Raw genomic sequence first — 23,844 nt, forward strand, 5'->3', positions numbered from 1 at the left:
ATTTTAACTATTTCAATGAGCACATTTATTTATCAATTTGATCATTGTCTAGTCTTTCAAAAGTAATTGAAAGTTAAACACTTGATGTCAGAGTAATTGGAGGATTAAGAATTATGTTCTGAAAACAATTCAGAAGAAATACTGCTATTTCTAAAGTAGCTATGCATCTATAGGTTTTGTGAACTCCTGAACTCTCCTTGAGTTCTAAAATATTAAGTTCCCTCTTTGAACATAGTGTCAAACTGTACCAAGAAAACAGAAGGAAACAGAAATCTTCCTGAACCCCTCTTGACCTGTGGAATTTGTCCTTCAGGATAAGTATGAAATTCTCAAAAGTCATTAGGGGACAGTAAAGGGAGGGAAAAAAAATGGAAAGGACAAAAAGACAACACAACAACATATAGGAATATATTTATCTCTAAAGCATACAATGAAAGAATCATGTTCTGCCTGCTGTAAATATATTAATCGCTTTTGTTCTCCCATTCTTGCAGTGAATTTGAAGGTCATTTGAGAGTCCTTGTCTTCAAGGGAAAGGAAGCCTCAAAATTGCCCTAAAAGCAAGTCATCTTGAAGTACAGCTTCTGATCCCAAGAGAAAACTCCATAATTTTCAAATGCAAGAGTAGTTGAATGTACAGCTTACTTACTGCATCTGCCACAGCATGGCATTTAGGGAGTTCATTGCTATAAACAAAGAGAAAGAAAACTGCAGCTCCTGTTCCTAGCACCTCCAGATCAGCTCGTGGTGTTTTTCTGACTACAAAAAACACGTCTTCTGAAATTTTTCTTCCTTCTTCATTCACTACAAATGCAAAGCCATGAAATTCAGCTGCTATTGCTTGGAGCAAGGGGAAAACCTAATTGTTTTACACCCTTTTTTGTTGAAAAAATTCTATTTTAGCAGGAAAAGAACCCCACATTCATGTGCAGTGTTAGTACAGCAATTTATATAATTCTACCAGAAGAAAGAGATGATAAGCAATATTTTTAATCAGGTAAAAATTATCTGTTAAAGAAATGCAGATAGGTCTGTGATAGTGAGTCTTCTAATAAGAATGCTATTAATGAGATCTTTATATTTTTATAGCACTGTGATCATGCTTAGCATAGTTTTCTTTAGAGCATATGTACTGGTATAGTATGTGATAAATATAAACTGATTTATATGAGACAATAGGTCTTGGGTGATTGTTTGCCACATATCTTTTTTTTGCTCTGAATTTTTTAAAAATAGCAACATTTACTCTGTTTATAATTTTGGACCCTTAATTTAATTTAATTTTTATCAAATAGTTCTCTACATGTTAGTGAGATGGGGTCTCATCATTTTTTGGTTAGCTTTCTTTTATTTGTCTATAAGACTTGAAACAGTTTTCTTTATAGGAGTTGTATTAATGTAGTTTTTTGTAGTTATAAACTCTCTCTGAAGACATAGTATTTTTAATGTTTCTCTAAATAGTCACCAATAAGTTTGGAAAGACAAGTAAAACATAAGGCTCATCTGTGGTTTGCTTCTGGATTTTTCTGTTGTATTACCATCTAGCTGAGTAAATGTATTAGTTAAAAATATTTTATAGAGTCTAGACATCCCAATGTTATCAAAGCTATACAAGAGGCAGTCCATGCTGAGATATTGTAATAGAAAGCTGTGTATGTCTCTTTCTTTGCCTGGATGGCTTTGTTCAAATTATACTATAATTTAATAGGGGATGAAAAAAATCCCATTTCTATAAGATAAATAATAATTTTATTTTAGATTTATGAAATCTTTATTAATGTAAATATATGACATTTCAAAATAGGTTATTATTAATTTGTGCAGCAAAAAAAGGTGCTTTATGCTACTCTATATTTGTGAACTCTTGCAGAAATCATAGAGAGCATCATTACATAGGTAAAGACACCAGACACATTCATTTATGCTTAACCAAGAAAGAGCTGCAATCCTATTTTTATTTTGGCCTTCCACATTTCTTTTTATAGTACAACATTTATAGTAGATAGTCAGGTAGTGAATAACAGAAATTAAAAATGAAAATGGATCAGAGCAGAATAGCTTCAAACATTCTCAGGGTAACTGTTTTTGAGAAACACCTTCCTTTGTGTAACATAAATGATATTAACATGAGAATAATGGCTCAAAGGTTGGAGAACTGTGGTATTTCTTTGTAAAAAGTAGAAATAAGGGAAGTATGGGGAGGTTCCATTTAGTGTCTTAGCATGCTTTTTGTATTGCAGATCAACAATCTACATCTTCATCTTAGTAGCAATTTTTCCACAGACCGTTGGAAAATTTTATGACCACATCTGCTAATGAAGACATCACTGCGGGAGTACATCTATTCATGTTTAGAACAAGAAGAAAAGAAAATGAAAAGAAAGATACTCTGGAAGCACAAGAACTAGGGAGCTTTACTTCAAGAACTTAAAATTATTCCTGATTTCTTTCTGACATAGTGATTTCCTGGAGCAATTTCAAAAATGTCTTCTTGTTTTATTATGATGCCCCCTATTGAAGATGGTGTTTTGTGAAAATTCAATTTGAAGTGGAGTTCAAAGCAAGGGGAAAAGTAGATTAAAAGAATGCGTTTTCTCAAAGAGAAACTGTGGTGATATGGAATTCCACTCATGAAATTAAATCCACTGTTTTCAAATAAAGACCCATAAGTAAGGTGACAAAATGACAAAAAAAGCACATATGAACATCTCAGTAACAGAGAAAAGATAAAACAATTAGGTTTTCATGAAGAAAATTCTACCTAGGACATTGAGATTCAGTTTTGCCTAACTGTAAGATAAGCACTTCTGCTATGCATTGACTCTTCCACTTCAAATGATGGGCTCTTCATTATACAACCACAAGATATGTAAATTGAAGAAGGAGGTGATACCAGAGAAGTTAGATTTCAAAGTAAATAAGTTGAAAGTATTCAGAAAAGAGAAGAAAAATGTGCAACTCAAACAAACACCTGATTGAAAATGATCATAAAAATTGTGCTGTTGCTCAATAGCAGTTTTAGTTACTTTCACCATATTAACAGGTCTCTTTCTTCATATAAACACACAGCATCCAGATTTTTATTACAATACAAAAAATGCCTCAACCTGGCCTCTATTTATATGTTCAAGTGGTTTTATATATGCAAGACTAGTACAGTGTTACCTAAATTGCAGCAGGGAGCCTCTATTTCTATCTTTTGTATAATTTCATAGAACACTCAACTGTGTTAAAATGCATATTTATTAGAGATCTTTGCCCTTTGCTCTTAATTGAACTGCTTGCTTAAAAAAAAATTACAAAAACTCTGCATTCACTGTTGACAACTTTTGTTCTCTGTTAATAACAGAAGAAATTGTATTCACAGACAAGACACAATTGGCACTTTCTCACTGTAATCAACTAATTGTGCAGGCTCTTCTGTGCTTCATGTGGTATCTTTAATAAATGAAATCTTGAAGTAATGAAATAGCAGAGACTGCCACTGGAAGTCAGTCAGTCACAACCTGGACATAAAAGTGTTCATCCTGTAGAGAACAGGTCTTGGTGCTCCTGACAGGGCACTATTTAAGTGAACATCACTGTCATATGTATGGGACTCAGGTCAATAACAGTCAATGTTAGGGATATAAAAGTCATGTGTCAATAGAAATAGAACCTTGAGTGCTACTTTTAGTCTATAAGACTACAAATTGCACTGGTGGAATGAAGTGCAACCTGTGTTCTCTAGAACAATTATTGGTAAATGAATTGTACAACCTGACAAATTATAATGTACAAATAGATCAGTTGTTATGTTAATGGCATCTTATTTTGCACTTAATATTCCTTGTTTTTTTCAGTTTGACCTCACCAGTGGAGTATTGATTTTCAGCTACTTGTTGACTGAAGGGGATGGTCATATGGTGCTACTGTCACTTTGACATTTGCGCTGTAAGAAGCTATGCATGGTAAAGATTTCTGGTTTGAACTTTGATTAAAGAGGAGTCATATGTCAATAAGAGTCACATGGTTTCAAAACAAGTAAAGTCAAACTCCTAGAAGGATTAAACACTGAAATATTTAAAACAGCAGATGTCTAGCTTGATCCCTAGACACAGCTATAATTCAATGACTGAACAAAACTGAGGATAGTGAGTTGGAATAAAAAGTACTGAGCAGCGGTACTCAGTACCTCATCAGAGGTTTCAGCTATAGTGCCCATTATTTATTAAACTGTCAATCTGCCATAACTAGAATAGCATTAGATAGAGTTCCACAACAACCAGCTCAGGATCATTTGGGAGTGCTGTATCAGTAACTCTTGAAATCATTAACCAGATGCTTCAGGGTAAGGCAGTGCCTGCCAGTAAAGTCAGTGATAATTCTGACTAATTCTGACTAAATACGGACATCTTTTTTCTTTTCACACCAGAGAAACTGGTAATCACCGTATGGAATAAAGTGACAATAGATTGGGAGTTTAAAATGGAAATGTCATCCATCCCTACAAGCATGATAGTGACAGTGAAAACCACTGCTGTTTCTCTCAGGCTTTGAAAACGTCCTTGACAGAATAGCAATCAGAAGACTGTTGAAAAGAGTCCTCCCTAAAGGTAATTTGAATAGTCAAGACAACACTGATGTGATTTTCTGCTCACAGGCAAAATCAAGAAATGTTCGGAAGATAAAGTCAAAGTCTGTGTATGCTTCTTGCCTCTAACCAAATTCATTAGTATTGGGATTCTGCAAAACCATCTATAGAGATTTCTGTTCAGGCAAGTAAATGGCTGCTCATTTTAAACTGGGAAGTTTTAGCAACAAAGGTGAAACATTTAGAACTACTTTTCTTACCTAAAATGGAACCAAACAAGGCAGTATTTTTGGACAGGTTTAGGTTATTATTGTAAGAGTAAAAGAACAGGTATCATATCCATATATGGGAAAGTATGGTATTCATTACAAATGGGTTTATCTCAGAAGAGTCTTATTGTTAGCAGTAAGCACATTAAACCCATTGTAAAAATTGAAATTTAAGCGTGGTTCTAATACCACAAGAATACCAAATGAGACATGCCTAGAAATGGAGTCACACAGAGGACAGCAACAGTCATTACAGTTCCTGGGAAAAGCAGCACAGCTTGGATGAAGATATGGGTCTTCAAACAATAGTGAGTACCCTGCAATTGTTCCTACCACTTCTCTATGTATCTGAGTCTTTTTTTAGAGCTGCCACATCAGCCAGTCACCCACAGGCTGTCTTTGTGCTCTTGGTACAAAATGGTTAAATACATTAAATAGTGAGTCTCAAAGCATTGCCTATAGCTGGAATCAAAGCAACGCTCCTGTGAGCTGAGCTGCACCAGACATCTGCTGCATATATCAAATAACCAACCATCCATAAGCATTTTGTATGGACAGTTTAAATACAATGAATGGTTAAGACTGACCTATTAAACATTACTGAGACATTCTCAAGGTAAATCTTCAGTCATAGAACATCAGCCTCACGCCATGAGATACAATTAAAGGTCATCTGCTACGGCAGAGAACATATGCTGATGTTATCAGACATATGGAGAAAAAAAAAAGAAAATCACATTGAACACCTGAACACAAGGCAACAAAATAAAATAAGGATAGTGTAGGCATGATGCTGCATCTATCACATCCTTGGATGGGAGTGTGCTGCAAAAATTTAACAGAAACCCCACAAATAAAACTACCCATGTTTTAAGTTGACAGGGGAAGTTTTTGATGGTGTAGAATGTGTCATCAATAGTAAAACACCTCATCAAAACCTGAAAAATGCTGGTTTCATTGTGAAAATTCTACTGGCAACACTGCACCACCAAAACAAACAAGCAAACAAGTAATTAGTTTCAAATGATATCTACTGAAATACAGTAATCCCTGAGAAAGCTTCCCACAAATCTCAAGACAGTTTTTCACAGTAATTTTCTTTAAGTGAAATTACCCTTTGAGTTTAGCTCAGCACCAAAAATTATGAGACTGTTTCTAACAGCCACAAAGTAGACCAGCTGCACATGTAGCAGCTTTGTCATCAGTTTCACAGATGTTTGCAAATCTTAGCTGTCCCAGCTGTTTGATGGGTATTCATGTCTTCTGTGGTCTGAGGGACTGAATTGCACTTCTTTCTCGCTTGTATCAGTATGATATTACGTGGTGTCAGGAAGCTATGAGGATGGGCAAATACATGAGGACGGTGTCCTGGGGGCATAGGTGACAGCATGGCAGACAGAATGGGCATCTCACCAAACAGAGGTCCAGTCCCCACTTGATCAAGGAGGACAGGGAAAAATCAGTGAGTGAAACTAGGCTCAAAAAGGTCCTTTGTTGGCTGGGGAGGGTCATGGGGATGAGCAACACGTGGGCATCTGGGCCACTAAAGTACAGCATGGGACCTGTACAGCACAACACAGGAAAGAGCCGGGACAAAGGGCCTGAACTGCAGTGCAGTCCCTGCAGAAGAAATACTGTCCCACAGAGACTGCTCAGGCCTTGTTCAGGCTACTTCACAGTAAAGTTGGCCCTCACCACTGGCATTCCAGTCTTGGGAGAGGGAAAGAGGTTGCAAAGTCCCTTGGTGATTGGCCACTTTTCTGAACTAGGTGGGACTTGAACATTTACCTCACTGTAATTCCAAATGAAATATTACTGCTTTTGTGAAACTTACAGATAAGTCAATATTTGTCATTACTGGAAGCAGAAAAGAGAAGGTGCGACTGTGTGACTCTATAACCCATGTGAGTGTAAATCAGTTATCATTATTATTAGTTCATGTAAAAACTGTCCCCCTGTATCACAAAGCTGCAGAGACCTAAACTACTGAGAGCTAGCACTGCTTCGCTCCCCTAGAAGTGAATTTATATTGTTGAGAATACTCATTAAGGGCAAAGCAATATGAGAAAATTGGATGCCTTGAATATAGACTGTATTAAATGTGACAATATGACCTACATACTTCATCTAAAACACAGACTGTTTCTCAGGTGCTTTTTAACTTTATCCAGCTGTAGCTGAATTGCATTTCTCAGCTACCAACTGTACTTGCTTGGTGTGTGAAAAACATCTCCTATTATTATTATTATTGAATGCACAGAAGCCCCCCCAGGAGCCTGTTTACCTCTGCCTTGAAGGTCCCCTTAATAGCAGGCATTAGTTTAGAATTACAGGACCAAACTCATTCTCACAGAGTATATGTAGTATTTCTATTGAATAAATCTAAGATGTTCCCAATAATCCTATGTGTAGACAAATGGAGACCCAGACTTTGAATTTTCAGTTCACTCTGAATTTAGAAATACCACAGGAATAAAAACAATGTAGAAAAATTGAGCCAATGCCATCCATTTTAAATTCCTTCTATACATTTGAATTTGATCCTTCTTTGTCTTAACCGTACAAAATCTTTAGATGCTCTACATAAAGTTAAATTATTAACACAGTGGAACGCTTTGATGTAACTGAACACAGAATCACAAACTCATTTAGGTTGAAAAAGACTATTAAGACCTTCAAGTCCAACCTCAAACCATTAATGTACTACCAACTGGTTAAGATGACAATGGATTTCAATGCTGATCAAAATCACCAAAAAAAAAAAAAAAAAAAGTCAGTCTAAAATCTAAATTCATATTTCAATGAATAGCAAGCAGTCTCTATATAAGGTTTTGATGATTTATAAAAATCACATTATAAAATAAGTAATCACCTAAAAAATGAAATTAGAAATTGAGACAATAGTGAAATTATCATTATATATATATAAGAAGAGTCCAATTCTTATACCTTCTCATAAGATGCCTAGAGCGTTTTAGTTTGGGGTTTTTTTTGGGTTTTTTTTTTTTTTTTGTTTGTTTGGTTTTTTTTTTATCAGTCATTGAGCATACAGAATGTCACAAAATTTTAGGAAACATTATCAGCTATTGCACAGAATCAGATTATTGTTAAGTTAGGGGTGATATAAAAAGTAGCTTTTTGTTCTAAAACAAGTTACTGCACATAGGATGGATCAGGAAAAAGGCTGATTTCTGATAATGAAGTACTGCTTCTTAGATATTCAAACCATAAGTAAGAGATGTCTGAGGAACAACACTTCAAAACAAAATTCAATGTACAATATCCATGATGAAATAGCTTGCAGTGCAGTTCCATTGACTGGCAAACATGTTATGAGAACTGAATAATTTTCAACATAGACAGAGCAGTCATCAATCTCTCTCCTCATTGAAGTTTCTTAGTTTAAGAACTGAATAACCAAACAGGCCATTAAAAGTGGTGGTTAGTAATAACTATTTGAAAAGATCATGTGAAAGCAGATAGTGTTTCCATGTGACTGTCTGCTTTGTATATGCCCTGGTATCAATATACGGTGAGAACAGCATATGGTTCCTTTGATGGAAAGTAATGGAAAATGACAGACTGTTTGAAGATGTTGTGGTGCCAATTTAATGAATAATGCATTAGGGTAACAGGTATAATCAGTGCAGTTTAATAGTCTGCTGCCTCCAGAGATACAACAGCAGCATACAGAGGAATTATCCTTGTACTAGGACCACCTGACACTTATCTCTTTTCTCCTTGATTTTATTTGATTACAACTACACTAAAATATGTCTTTAAAAAAACAGTCAGAAACAAAAATGTTGTGTTCTGAGTCAGAACTTAGTGTGCATGTTCTCTGCAATTTAATTTTTAATAACAAACACAAATTTCAAAATCCCCTTTCTCTGTTTTAAATTGAACATAGGTTTTAGAGCTCAAAATTTTATAGGAAGAACAATTTTATAGTTGTCATTCATGCACTGAAATAATTTTCTATAATGTGGAAAGCCTATATGCCATTTCAAATGATACAGCAAACTGCACATATACCAAAATTGGTTTTAATTTGGTTATTTTCCTATACGAAAAACAAGTCTAAGAATAAATTGAAAAAAAAACCTGTCTTGCAGAATGCTGCTAAAAAACTTTGCATGAAGAATGTGCTGATTTGAATTTAATGATAATAGAAAAGCTCTGTGAAAGAGATTTACACTTAGGGACACATAATCCTCTTGGCACTCAGGTCTTACATTATGATGTCATGACTCCATAGCAATGAATATGAATTAGAATAAATTACTTGGGACACAGGATTACAGTCCCAGTACTTACACTTTTACTCAAGAAAAGGTGCCTACGTTTCTGAGTTTAAAGTTACATTTTCTACCTGCCAAATGAGCTACAGTGATGTATGTCCAGGTTTCAACTTTATTAATTTATTCTGATTGCTATATCTCTGCTTCTGAAAAGACATCTTGGCTGATCTCACTTTAAAAAAAAAATGCATGATAGCTTTTTAAACAGCATTCCACAAGCCAAAAAGGCAGTGAGTATTAATTCTGTATGTGTGTGGACATATATTCATGTGTATTCACATAAATACACATCCTAAAAATAAGAAAAAACAATGGTAATCTAGGGGGGGGTTAATGTAGGAAATATTTTTGAAACGTAAAATAAGGTGCTCTGAAAAAACTCAAGTCAATAAGCATAAATAAGCTGCTATAGAACACTGCTGCTCATTAAATTAAATATTCTATGTTGTAATAATCTGTTCTGGTCTTTCCACCCATTCTTCACTGCAGTTATAATTACCTGTATGAATACTCTATGTTGTGCAGCTCTTAACCAGTACATGCAAAAATCCATTTTAATGTGTTGAGGCCAAATTGCTATATTTCACATTTATAGCAACTTCAGAATGTCTAGGGTTTTTAACTCTGAATTCTTAGAAGCTCAAATACCGTCATTTATTATTGGAAACATAATGCTTCTTATGATGAAAGTATTTCCTATTCATACTGTACTGCATACGTATAGTAAAAGTCTAGTCTTGTAAAGAATAATACATTTGAACACAAAAAATAAAAGTTTATCCTTTCTAAATTGGTCTTTGTACATATATTTCATTTACACCTGGGAAATTTTGAATGCAGGAAAGGTGATTTCAGTAATAATCTGCAACTTTTTTTTTTTCCACAGATTGTGTAAACATGTTGGGACCTTTCAGCTACTCAGGCAGCTTGAATCCCCCCTTTTATTAAAACTTCCCTTGTCAGCCCCATCTAACACTCAAGTACCCTCTATCCTTTGTATGTCAGCCATTTCTGACAGAACTGTAGCTGATTTTTATTGTAACTATTTTCTTTCTTGGCAATAAAGATTTTTCTAATGCTATAAAGTTCTGCTGTGTTTCTACCAAAATGAAAACCAGAGCAGATACAGGAGTGGTTGTCAGTCTGGAGGATTAACTTGGTTAGCAGCATTTCATACCACTTAGTTGATTCAGAATAACTGCAGTATTCTTCAGAATCTGGTTTTTCTGTTGGATAAAGGAAACAAATCAACAAGGGACAGATTGAATTATTTCCCCATCTATTGTACTGGTTCAGTTTCTGAAATTTTAAAATTACTACAGAATTGTATCACATGCCTTCACAGAACTGAGCAGTAAGGAAAAAAAAAAAAAGCCTGAGAGTATCACTTTCAGCTTCCAGTGGTGCTAAAGCAACATAAAACTGGTGCAATGAATAGTTAGCATCAAAGCAGCTGAGAAAATTTGAAGTATGACCAACTGTTTGATGTTCACAGTTATTTAGCACATGTCCTCCATATACTTTGTATGAATATCAAAAGAAAGAAACAAGAATGCAAAACATAGGTTTGAGAAAGTTCATGGGACCACAGAACTTAACACAAGGAATTCTGCCAGGTCAGATTTAAGCATAGGGTCAAAAGCTAAAATCGCCAGTTTGGAGTTTGAGATAAGAGGAAACAGTTTTCCTAGGGCAACCTCACATCAATCATCAGATACTTTAAAAATACTGTTATGTGAGGCATTACTGTTGAAACTCTATTGTCTTGTTGGTTTAGAATGAACAGCAACAAGATAAAAAATTCCAAGCACAGTGGACTTCACTTGAAATCCCCTGCAAAATGTTGTACACCCACCTACAACACTGTTACATTAAGTTTCAGGCATTAATAACAGCAGAGAAGAATGTAGATGTCTTCTGACTGATGAAAATTTATGAACCCATTCCCTCCTGTTAAGTGACTACTGGGGTGTGCAATATCACACAGACTACTTGTTATGATGTGGACACTGCTGATTCACATTGACAGCCTGGGCCTACCTCAAAGATTGTCATTCTTTTGTTGCGGGTTCACGAACTATCAAGGGAGATTCTTCAGCTCCACGTCTCAGCATGGAAACCTGTAAGCAGAGACCAGAAGGAAGTTCATGACAAAACCACCACTCGGTATGGGTATTGGTAATTCTAGACTTGTGTCAATGCATTGCAAGCATCAATGATTCATAGCAAACCAAATTGTGGTCAGAACAACTGCAGGAACTCTACACGCTGTACTGCTGTGGGAAGGCTAAACTAGCCCTTTGCAATGCCCTTGGCGGTTCTGAAGGTAGATGTGGCAGGAGTGTATGGAGAAGCAATAATTTTCCACAGCAGGCCAGCACAGAATTGTCCAGCAGAGCTGAGTAACCAGCTGGCTCTAGTAGCTCTTTCATGCATGAACACGCACCCATCTGACATTTTATCACCTGGGCAATTCAATAGCCCAACAGAAACTGGAACTATAGTTATCTGCTCTGCTCAACATCTTTTTTTAATTTTGCCTTATCTTAGTACATTTTTTTGTCTTTACCTTCTCACTTCTGGGTGCAAGGGAAGTCAGAGTGCAAAATGGCCTGACTATCTTAGCTTTCCATGTGTCCTACAGCAGGGAGGAGATTGGATGGGAAGAGCAGTGCAGCCCTTCCTTGAGAAAAATATGTGATAAGATGAAAAGTCTTAAAGATCTGTGAAGACACAATGAACTATGCTGCTGCTTGTACAACAGCAACAGCCCTCTGACTCTCAGGAGCAAAGACTCCTGTAAGGAGTGCAGACACAGACTCTTTCTTTTGTTTACTATTTCCAGGGATGACTGATTGAATAAGAACTGTGAATAGTATGATTCATCATCTGATGAATATCCCTTATGCTTTCCTTCTCAGTGTGACATAGAGGCCACAGCTGCAGGGGCTGCACAAGAAGGTTGAGCTGCCAAAGATATTCCAGCAAAGAGAGGATTTAATGAGGCTGGGTTATGTAATGTTCAGGAGAGGAGTGCCAAAGAAAGATGACTGTGATGCCCTGTGGAAATGTCACTGTCTCACTAGCCTTCACCAGCTGAACAGGGAGCAAAGAGTTCCTCCCAGAGCAGTAGGAAAGGCCTTTGAGTACTGTAATCTGTCATGCTGGAGAAAGGGAGAACCTATGTTCACTACATCTATGAAACATAGCCTCATACAGGAGCCCTTGGGAAATTTAATTCCTCTTTTATGCTCAGCATCCAACACCAATGTTGAACAAGATGGTTCTTGTTGGCTGACAACTGTGAACTGGGATTCTGGCACAATTTGAGCCAAGTTATGTTGGTGTCCTCTTGATCCATCCCAAAGTTACATACAAATACCGGAAAGCCAAACACTTAGCAGAATGGGCCTTTTGTAGAGTAGAATAAGTCATCAATAGGGCCCAGGGTTCTGGTCAGTCTAGGGAAAAGGCCAACCATGCCTTGTAGTATCCATCCCCTTACCAGGATGTAAGTGTTGTGGAGGGTGTTGTGACTACTTTCTTCCCCTTTAAATGAACCCAGCTGCACACCAGCATTCAGGAGCTGATAGATTAAGGACAGTGGCACAATGACTAGTGGCCCAGTGAAGCAACTGTGGTTTTCCTTTGCCATTGGGAACACCTCCTCCTTAAACTATAAATAGCTTTGTTCTCTTTTCTTTTCACACCTGCCAAAAGAATGTCAAAAGTCCTACATATAAAAAAATCTGAAAGATTTTTCTCAACATGGCATGACAAGAGCAATAATTTCCTTAAGACATTTTTGCTTGTCTGAAAATGAAAACTGAAGTACTTCTGATTTCTGTTATTTGGTTTTTGGCAAGGCTTTTTTTGAGGGGGGAAGAGGTAATAGGAAAAAGAAAAGAGATAAGTAGAAACAAAAGAGGAATAAATTAAAACAGAATGAAAGTTGGAATATATATATATGTGTGTGTATGTATGTCTATAAGTTGGAAACAGGTTTTCTTAATGTTTTTGTTTCACCAATAAACCATTTATTAAAAGTTTTCTTTCTATGGACACATGTTGAAAGACTAGACCAAGCAGTTGTAGTTTCAACATTTGGGAAAAAAAAAAAAAAAAGAAAAAAAGAAAAATACAATGTTTATGACCCTAGCTTAGCCTCCTTTTCTCTTCTCCTAATACCCAAATTTAGTCTTATTAAAAGGTCTCTGTACTTATTGTCTTAAACATCCTCTGGAGAATATTTTTAAGAGAAGCAGGTAAATTATTTCAGGGTTATGTGGATGATAACAACACTAGCAAGGAGAAAGTAGACAGGATGAAAAAAGACACAGAAATGGGTGTAATAGGATAACATGAAGAGGCAAGTTAGTTTTCAACTTCAGAAAGATGAAGGAGGAAGATAATAGGGAAAGAGAAGAGACAGTGCAGAAATTGTGATTGAAGAGATGTGTGGATTGCAATTAGTGAATGGTAATTAAGGTGGTGAAAGACTTTTTCATGACTATGTATTTAACATAGTCATGAAAAATATACACTAAAATTTTGCAGGGGTTGAAGTATAGCTAAGGATAATGAAGAACATGTACAATAATTTGTCAAACAAGGACAGAGAGGAAAAGATGTAAAATACCCATGTGAGAAATCCTTTGGTGTAAAAGATTTAACCAATGGCTCTTCTACTATAACTCCCAGCAGACTGCTCCAGGAAAAAGCTGGCACAATATGACCACAACTTCCAAGGAAAGCCTGAAGCTTTATTTGGCCAGACCTATTCATTAATCATTACAAATAGATTCCTGTAAATAATATAATTCTCCCCTTACTTTTTGGAAAGCAGAACAGCTCAGAGCACAAAAATGCACTGGCTGCACATTTTGAAATTATCATACTAGAGGTAAAAAAAAAAAAGCTGAAGTTAATATTTGGAGATAGAGATGGGATTGGTTTTTTGTTTGTTTGTGGTTTATTTGCTTAGGGTTTTTTTTTGGGGGGTGGTGAGGTTTGTTCGTTTTTTCTCACAGGAGTTATAGTTATAAACTTATCTTTGGGTACCAGCGGAAAATTATCTAGAAAAACACTAGCTGGAAAAAAAATTTAATTACATAAATACTCCAATTTTTAACACTGTTAGTTTATAGTATTAACAGGATGTTGCCATCATAGAATCATGAAATAGGCTGAGTTGGATGGGACCCATCAGGATCATCAAGTCTTACTCCTGGCCCTGTGCAGGACAGTCACACCATGTGCCTGAGAGTGTTGTCCAAACATGCCCTGAGCTCTATCAGGCTTAGTGCTGTGACCACTTCCTTGGGGAGCCTGTTCCAACCACCCCATGGGTGAAAAATCTTTACCTAACACCTAACTTTAACCTCCTGACTCAACTTCATGCTGAGGTGTATGCATGTAATCAAGGAGTTTTTTTCTTTTTTTTTAAGTCAAAACTATCTGACAAAAAAGGTTAAATACACCAGTTTATTTTTGCTTCTAAATAACAAGCTGATTTTTTTTTCATTTATATTGTGAAAAATTCTCCTTATTCTAGATGTTGTTCTTCTGTTACAAAGAGCACTTGAAGAAAACTCAGGCCAACTAAAAAACCAAGGTCAATCAACAAATACCTGACATCTCATATTTTGCTTCCTGTTCTTTGATAAGGTTTCACGTGCATTAGCTGTGCTGCAATGGAGATCAATGCCACATGAGTTGCAATTCTGAAACCACTGACATTATATTGGGACGTGTGATCCATCACATCTATTTTGGCTGAAGAAATAGATCTGGAGGGCAAACAAGAATTTAGGTATTTTTTCCTTTTTTTCAGAAAGATGAAACCTTTTCACATTGATATTTTGTATGCAGGATAGTCAATGCAACCTGATGGAAGTTCATATCATCTCTTATCAGTTTTCTGTATTAGCATGCACCCCTCTAGGGGTTCCAAATTCCATACAATTCTCTGTGAATCTCACACCTTTTCAGATCCTCAGACCCGTTGTGAAAGTTCTGCATTTGCATGATTCTCTTTTGTTTGTTTAATAATTAAAAATTAATTGCTCATTCCTGCATTGTCCAACTATGCACAGAATGTTCATTTAACATGTTTAATTATATAATACGGTTATGCACTATGACTTAGAGAGGAATAGATTACCAAAACTCAAGACAGAATAATTTATCTTTAGGTGAATACTCAGAAAAAAATAAAAATAGAGAATTTAGAAAAAAAATTAAAAAATAAAGAAAAAAAAACCAAAAAAAGCAGAAACAAAAGCTGTTTTAATGGAAAGAGAGGGAATTAGTAGTCTGTTTTATTCGGTCTCAGTTAATCCCTTTGTATTATCATCAGTATTTACAAGTCCCTCTGTTGTGGAAGGTCTGTTAGCAAACACCAATTTCAAAATCACTTCAGCAGCTAACTTTCTAAGCTTATCTAAGGATTTTAGCACTGCTTTATAATATGAAGTAGAATATAGATCTAAAATAGTAAAGAAATATTTCTGGCCAAACAATAGTAAAAGTTGACAAAATATTAACACAAATTTGTATTTATATTTATAACTACTGCTATTACTACTGCATTTTTGTTGACTCAGTAAAAATAGCTGGTACTTCAGCATTATATCTGATTAATTTATATTCACAATTCTGTTTGCAGTACAAGAACCACTGTTTATGTACTCCAGCACTTAAGTCCATGGGCAGCACTACCTGTAAATATGAGCCATTAGGCTCCAAAGTTATTCTACAAATTTTTTTTCTATTGTAATTCTAATACCAACAAATGTGTATGCACAAGGAAAATGCTGTTTGTGAAAAATGTAAGCTGATATTGATAGTCTTGCACAAAAATTTGCATATCTTGAAGCATCATATTAAAAATAGTCAAGAAATATACTATCATTTATTCTTAAACTACAGACTCGCTATTTGTCATTAATCAGTTTTACATACAAGGAATAAATCCTTTACATGTAAGTTCGCTCCATTAAAAAAATACTGCTTTAGTAGGTAAGAACTCTGAAAACTAGTAGAATGGAACTCATTTCATTTTTTCCTTTCTGGATTACCTAATATTTATTCTTGATCTTGATAATCCATATTGAGTTATCATATTAAAATATTTAACAGTGGGTATACATAAGTTATTACACAAAACCATGAATATAATCATTCAATCAAAAATGCCAAGGATGAGTTTCACTGAATAGTTTATAACCCATAATATAGTCAGCATTAACCTAAAATTTCATAAAGTGTTTATACTTGATGGCACAGAGTTTCTCCTGCTGTTATAAAATATTGCTTTATGATTAGTTCTATCATTGTCAGCATACATCTTGGTTTTTGGCTGTAAATAGGTGAATTAAATGAAAACTCAATAATTACTCAAGTTTTCTATGAATACAAAGTTAAGATGTATAAATCTGGAATACTCTGAACAAAATTTAGAACAGTTGTAATTATTTGTTCAGTTGTTTTTTTCTTCGATTCTTTAATCTTTAAATACATATTTAAAAAATTAAGGAATTATACATACTTCACAATAGTATGTATTTACATGTTGGGTTGTTTTTATTATTATTTAAAGAATAATATAAATTCTCTGTCTTTAAAGCCACTTTCTTTCAAGTTTTATTCCAAGTATTATTCATCTCTTTCAAGTGCAAAACGCTGTTCCTACTGGACAATATATAATTGCAGTAATAATTGAATGTAAAATGCGGTTCATATTTTTAGTTTAAAAATTGACAAAATTTGAATAGATGTTTTTTGGTATGCAGCTGCACCCAGAAATATAAAGCAGTTCTCAGTATAAATCTTGAAAAGAATGAATACTGTCACAGCTGGGATTAAATTAGAACACTGCTTAATAAAACATCAGAGATGTTGTTACAGCTGCCCCAAAATGGCACCATCCAGTGAAGCTCACTTCCAAAAAAATTTATTTGCTGCTTCTAAGTACAATCTCTCACTCTCAGCTTTTTTCCTCCTACAAACACCACATGTAAAATATCAAGAAATAAGAATTAAAGACTACCATGAATATGATCTTTCTGCTTAATTGCAATTCCAAATTCTCTAAAAACTATATATCTCGATGATTTTGTTTGTTTTCATGCAGTAGAAAAGAAATTACCAGCAGTGCTGCATATCAAATGCAATACCTACTCCAAATAAATCTAAATAGTATGGAGTGGGTGGCAAGTGCCAGTCTATTTTTCCCATAGCCAAAGATCAATTTGCTGCTCAGGAAACATTTTACATACTGTGAGATTCACCATTTAAGATCTTTTCTTTTCTACAATATGAGGACAAGCTCCCATCGTGCACTCCCTATTTGTTTTGGGGGTTTTTTTTTAAGGGGTAATTCATTTGCAGCACATTGAAAATGTACCTAGCATGCACTTTGAGTTAATTTCTCATTCATTATCAACCACATGTGCAACACTAAATAAGTATCTGTCCATTACCTAGAATATGTTTGGTATAGATTATGGAAAGCTATTTTTAAATCTGTTGCTCTCTGTCAGTTTGGATCATATGAATTCATTTGATCTAGAAGGTACTTCACCCTAAAGCACAAATGTAGTTTGGGGTTTTTTTGCGGGGGGGGAACAAATTTTTGGTACTTGTGATTTTTATTTAAAAAAAAACATGACCAAAAAAAAAAAAAAAAAGAAAACCCAAAAAAACAAACAAACCCTAACCAAAACAAAAAAAGCCAAACAAACAAACAAAACACTAAAAACAGGGAAAGAACAAATCCCCCCCAATAAAGGCAGCATTTGTCTATTCAGTGCTATATAATGGTGACCTGATAATTCATATCTTCAGGCTAAATTCTGAATTAAATAAGTATATTAAGAGAGATGCATTCAGCAAAGGTATTTGGAAGCCAAGAAACTGCAGAAGATTAAATGTAAATAATAGTATTTCCAATTTTAAAAAGATAAGTCAACTCCACATTTGTTTCTGACGTTATATTCATACGATCTCTTACTTCTTTCCTTATTGAAAAGAAATATATTTTTGGTTCAGTTTTTAAATACTTAAAAATTGGAAAAAATTGAATGCAGAATCCATTTTTTGTGGTTTATTTCAAATCCATAAGCATTGTGATAACTTTTAAAAAATAATAGTAATTATAGCAAAACTGGTCACAGGTGCATTTGCAGCCTATTGTCCAAATGAACAAGAAAATGCCAATTACAGAGAAATATGCAACCTGATTTTTCAATACCTGAGTGTGCTACACTGTAAGAGTTCCATTAACAAAAATACATTAGCTAATATAATTTAAATGCTCACAAAAATGAAGACTAAATTGTATTAAATGTCAGTCAATTGACATTCTCGTTTTTTCAGGTTATACATTTTAAAATGTACTAGCATACACTGAACCTTTGTTAAGCTACTATTAGTGCAAATTTCAATATTTTTGCAAGAAAAGTCAAATTCTTGATTACTAGAAGGAGCTTTTGAGGATTTACAATTAATAGGAACATTTGATAGCATCATCATGTTCACTATACCTTTAGCATACTCCTAGTCCCCACAATTAAATGTCAATTATCACCTTAGTCTAGAACAGTCTAAGAAAGATTTTAGGATAAAAAAATAAAAATAATAAACATTGATTTAACTTTCACTTTAAGACACCCTTGCATTATAATTTTAGGGTGTGTAATGAACAACAGTTGTCAGAAATATCATAAATAACTTGCTTTTATATTAAACTGTATGGCATATTTTTCCTCACCTGCCATCCATAGTGTGCCCCAACACCTTTCCTTAAACTTCACTGAGAAATGAAAAAGACACATGTATATAAAATATATATATATGTATGTGTGTCTGTGCATGGGCATGTGTACACACAATATACACAGACCACACACACACAGAGCTCCAAGTCTGCCTTTTTGGCATAACATTGTGCACTTATGTACCTAAACCTGCTATACTTCAGGCTCTGTGCCACCAAGCTTGCCATCAACTTTTATGACTTATATTAGGATAGGACATGACAGACATTTTAAACAATAATTTCAAGGCTTCATTGCTTCGGCACTACATGGTTTCATTTGAAGCCTCACCATTACACTTTTATCTTACAATTTTTTATCATTCTCATTGAGAAGTTCCGTGATACCATTTTTGAATCCTTTCATTCCGGACCATTCCCCCCCAAGAGTTTACTCACCCTCTCTAAAGGCCAGGTCTCCTTCTGAGAAATAATTTATTTCTTTTACCCAAAATAGATTTCTTAATATTGCCAATATTCCCACTTGGAGTGGTCAGGGAGTAGGAAAATGGAACTATTTCACCGAGTCTCCTGGTGTCTAGCAATTAATTAGAAACATCATGAAAAATGTTAGGGCTAATGAAGCTTTACAGGAAAGGTGAACTGAAGATGCAAAAAAAAGAAAAAAAATTGCAAATTACAGAATCCATCATTGCTGGTTTTACCCTGAAAACATAAGGCAGAGTGAGTTTAAATTGAAGAAAATTATGATGGCTAAAGGTGAAAAAGTGACTAGTACTGCAAGAGTCAAGTGCACTCAAATATGGGAAAAGAACTGAAAACCTTAAAAATATTAAAAATTGTCTCTTCTGAGATAGAGAACAAGCTGATTCAAATTGAACCATCTCATATTGCTCTTGATTCTTTCTTTCTGTTCTCATTCTGTTATCATCTTTTCTCTCTGTGATCACAACAGAAGCTAATGGAAGGAAATGTGACCTATTCACCAGATAAGTGTATTTCAATATTACGAGACAGATTATATGGCACACAATAGAGAGAGTTACAGTCAAGTGGTCTTTAGAAATTTAATGAAAGAATGGAAGAGTGATTTTCCTTGTAAGAGGGAAAGTATTGCACTGGAGAAACAATAAAATCAATTGTAGTAATTGCAATATAAGCATAATAACAAGCTTCAGTTTTAACATTGTGTTTAAGATGTCCATCTAAAATTACCATATCCAGCTAAATACCAAAAAAGTAAAAATAAATATTAAAAAAAATTTGTAAGAACATCTGTGTAGGGATTTTATAATTTTCTCATGATGTAAGAGCAAAAAATTCAGGCAGAAGGAGAAATTAAAAGATAAAACAGTTCATCACTGAAGAAAATAAACTCTGACTGTATATAACACATAATAGCAAAACATTTTCTAAAATGTTCAGTATAACATAGTCATCCAACATAAAATGAGCTGATCTGATAAGGCATGACACGGCCTAAAAAAGAAAACAAAACCTCCCCCAAAACTTTTATTGTTAAAAAAATGTGACATATTTTAGGAAATATCCTATTAAGCTTTGAAGAATTATATAACTATACATCTTGAGGAGGACAAAAATATGAATTTCAGGATATTCTAGTTAATGTTATCTCCTCAGTTTCAGACATTCATTAGCCTCAAAGAATTCAAAGACAGAAAGATTCCCAAATTATCTTATTTTCACCCAGGTTACCTGTAAGTTTTATATTAGAAAAACCCTCTTGAATTCATACATAGCATGAAATATTTATGTGGCTCTATCTTCTCTGTGAAGCTATCACAGAGGCACATTTGCCTTTTCTTTCTCTCATGCTGTCTCTCCTTCTGATTTACACTTTTATTCAAATAAAAAAAATCAAAATTAGAACAAGTTATAAGCTTTATTTTTATTAGGTATATTTTAGGTATGTTGTAATTATGACAAGTTTAGGTTATAGGCTTGAAAAAAATTGAGAATAACTAAAAAATTAAGTACAGCTGATTTCTAAGCTTTTGTCATACTTCCATTTTTTAAGTCCACATAAAAATTTTTACTTATAATTAACTGTAAAATAATACACAAGATAAAAGAAAAGCTATACAAGAGAGGAACTGATTAAAGACATCTCTAGTTTTTGAAGGTGACATTTTTCTGCTAACTTGGAATTCCCAGGGAATCAATGGAAGCCTCCTCTAGAAGTCCTTTGAATGTTCATCTGAGCAGGACTTGTAGAGCAAGTGCAAAACATTCAAAGATTACTTCAAGAACATGTATCCAGTTATCTCATTTTACTAATTTGTAATGGAAGACATGACTCTTCTTTAAAAGAAAAATATCTGCACCAAAACTGGGCCTGAACTACAACCTCTTGCACTAATAAGTTTAGTTAAACCCTAAGATATTAATCAATCATGTGAGTGAGCTGCTGTTCAACAGGAAAAAAGATCTCGGTATAAGACTTCTTTAAGAAAAAACAAAATCAGAAATTACTTACATCATAACTATTACCCTTTCCACTGTGGACTTTAAGGGAAATGCTACCTGTGTCTAGATCTACTGCATGTCTGAAAGGTCAATCAGGCAGAAGTTTTCAAAAGCTTTTATAGTTCCCACCTGTGGTTTGTACCCAGGTTAGTCATGGAAACCAAAGCGGTGCAGGTGAGGAGAAAGCTATTTAACAGCGATGTTAAATTTAAATTCATGATGTCAGGTCAGCTGCCCTAGGATGGTGTACACTTTTGAGTTGGGTAAGATTGATGTAACCATAGAAGTCTAGAAAGATAAATGAGAAAATGTCTTCTCATTTGTATTGAAAGCCACATAATGTTCTCGGTCTCTTAAAAAAAAAAAAAAAAAAAAAAAAAAAAAAATAGAATCACAGAATGGTTTGTATTGGAAGGGGTGTTTGAAGTCATCTATTCCAATCCCCTTGCCATAGAAAGGAGTAACTTATGATGAAATTGGGTTGTTCAAAGCCCTATTCAACCTGATCTTGAACATTTCAAATCATGAGACATCTACAGTTTCTCTGGGCAACCTGTTCCAACACCTCACTACATTCATGTTAAAGTTTCTTTCCTTATAGCCAATAAAAATCTAATCTAAATATGCTCTCTTTCAGTATGAAACCATTAACCTCATCCTGTCACTACAGGCCCTGGTAAAAGGTCTTTCCCCATCTTTCCGGTAAGCTCCTTTTATGCAGTGAAAATTCATAATTTCCCCAGAGCCTTCTCTTCTCCTGACTGAACCTCAGCTCTCTCAGCCTGTCCTCACAGGAAGGGTGTTCTAGCAGTCTAATCATTATCATGTCATCCTCTGGACTTGCTCTAATGGTGTCGTGTCTTGTTGTCACACTTTTTATGCAGTCCAGGACATGGGTGCACTGGACTGCAAGCACACATTGACAGATCAGTTCCAATTTTTCAACCACCAATATCCCAAATGGCTTCTCCACAGAGCTGTTCCAAATAAGTTTAATTTGTGCTGATATTGTGAATTGCCCCAGTGCAGGTGCAGGATTTTACACTTGGTCTTGCTGGACTTCAAAAAATTTGCATGGCCCATTCTTCAAACATGATAATGTCCCCCCAAAACAGCATGACTTTCCCTCTAGCATGCCAGTTTCCTTCTAGTCAGTCAGTTTGGTTTTACCTTGGTACTGAGGTGATACACATTCAATTCCACTATGCCACTGATGAAGATATTAAATAGTTTTGGCCCCAGTACAAACCCATGAGGGGGTACGCAACACACGGTGATGTGTTACTGATTCCACTTGCTCTTCAGATATGCCATCCAGCCAATTCCTTATTTATCTAACAGTCCATCTATCAAGAACACACCTCTCCAATTTGCTTCCAAGAATGCTGTGAGGCTCTGTATCAAAGACCTTTCAGATGGTAGGTGTCAGCTGTAGCCTTTCCCTTTTCTATTGCTATAGTTACTCTATCACAGAAGGCTGGAACAGGCACAATTTACCCTTGGTGAAATTGTCATTCATCATCTTCCTGTTTTCCACACGTCCTCCACCAAAATGAGTTCTTATCAGTGCAATTAATGGTGGCAGAATATAGCTTTCCTTTTGTCACATAGAGACAATACAGAAATTACTGAAAATAATCACAGAGTTGAAAGGGACACACAAGGATCATTGAGTCCAACTCTCAGCACTTTTCATAGAAACATCCCAAAGAGCCTGCCATCCACGTGCCTTAGAGCATTGTCCAAACAATGCTTGAACTTGGTCAGGCTTGGTGCTGTGACCACTTCCGTGGGGATCCTGTTCCAGTGCCCAATCACTCTCTGGGTGAAGAACCTTTTCCTGATATCCAACTTAAGCCTCCCTTGACACGGCTTCAGGCCATTTCCTCGTGTCCTGTCACTGCTTACCACAGTGATCAGTGCCTGCTCCTCCTTTTCCCCTCATGAAGAAGTTGCAGACTGCAATAATGTCTCCCATCAGTCTCCTCCTCTCCAGGCTGAACAGAGCAAATGATGGTAAAAAAAAGGTTTTGACATACAGTATACAGAAATGTCTAATTGTTAATTTTTTTCAATCTACACAAAGCAAGGAGTGCAGAATTAGGGAGCTTTTAAACTTACTGTTTAAACATTTCTCTTATCTGTTAATGTCATTATAGATTGTAAATTCTTCTATTTGGAAATATTTCAGTAATTCCTTGTTAATATTGTTTGGAGTTCTGGGGATATTTTTTTAAATTATAGAATATAGGAGTTTGTTGCACATTTTTAATGCACATATACAGAAAAATGTTCATAAGCTGTTAGTATTATTGGAAAACCTGCACAGAGATTTAGATAATTAAAAAAACACAACTCGTAGTGACTCAGGTGAGAAGAGGATAATCACCCTCAGAATTGATTCTGTTTTGCTTTGTGTGTAATAGAAATACTTAA

Source organism: Pyrgilauda ruficollis, unplaced genomic scaffold (genome assembly GCF_017590135.1).
Source record: "Pyrgilauda ruficollis isolate IOZ18807 unplaced genomic scaffold, ASM1759013v1 scaffold41, whole genome shotgun sequence".
Lineage (NCBI taxonomy): Eukaryota > Metazoa > Chordata > Aves > Passeriformes > Passeridae > Pyrgilauda > Pyrgilauda ruficollis.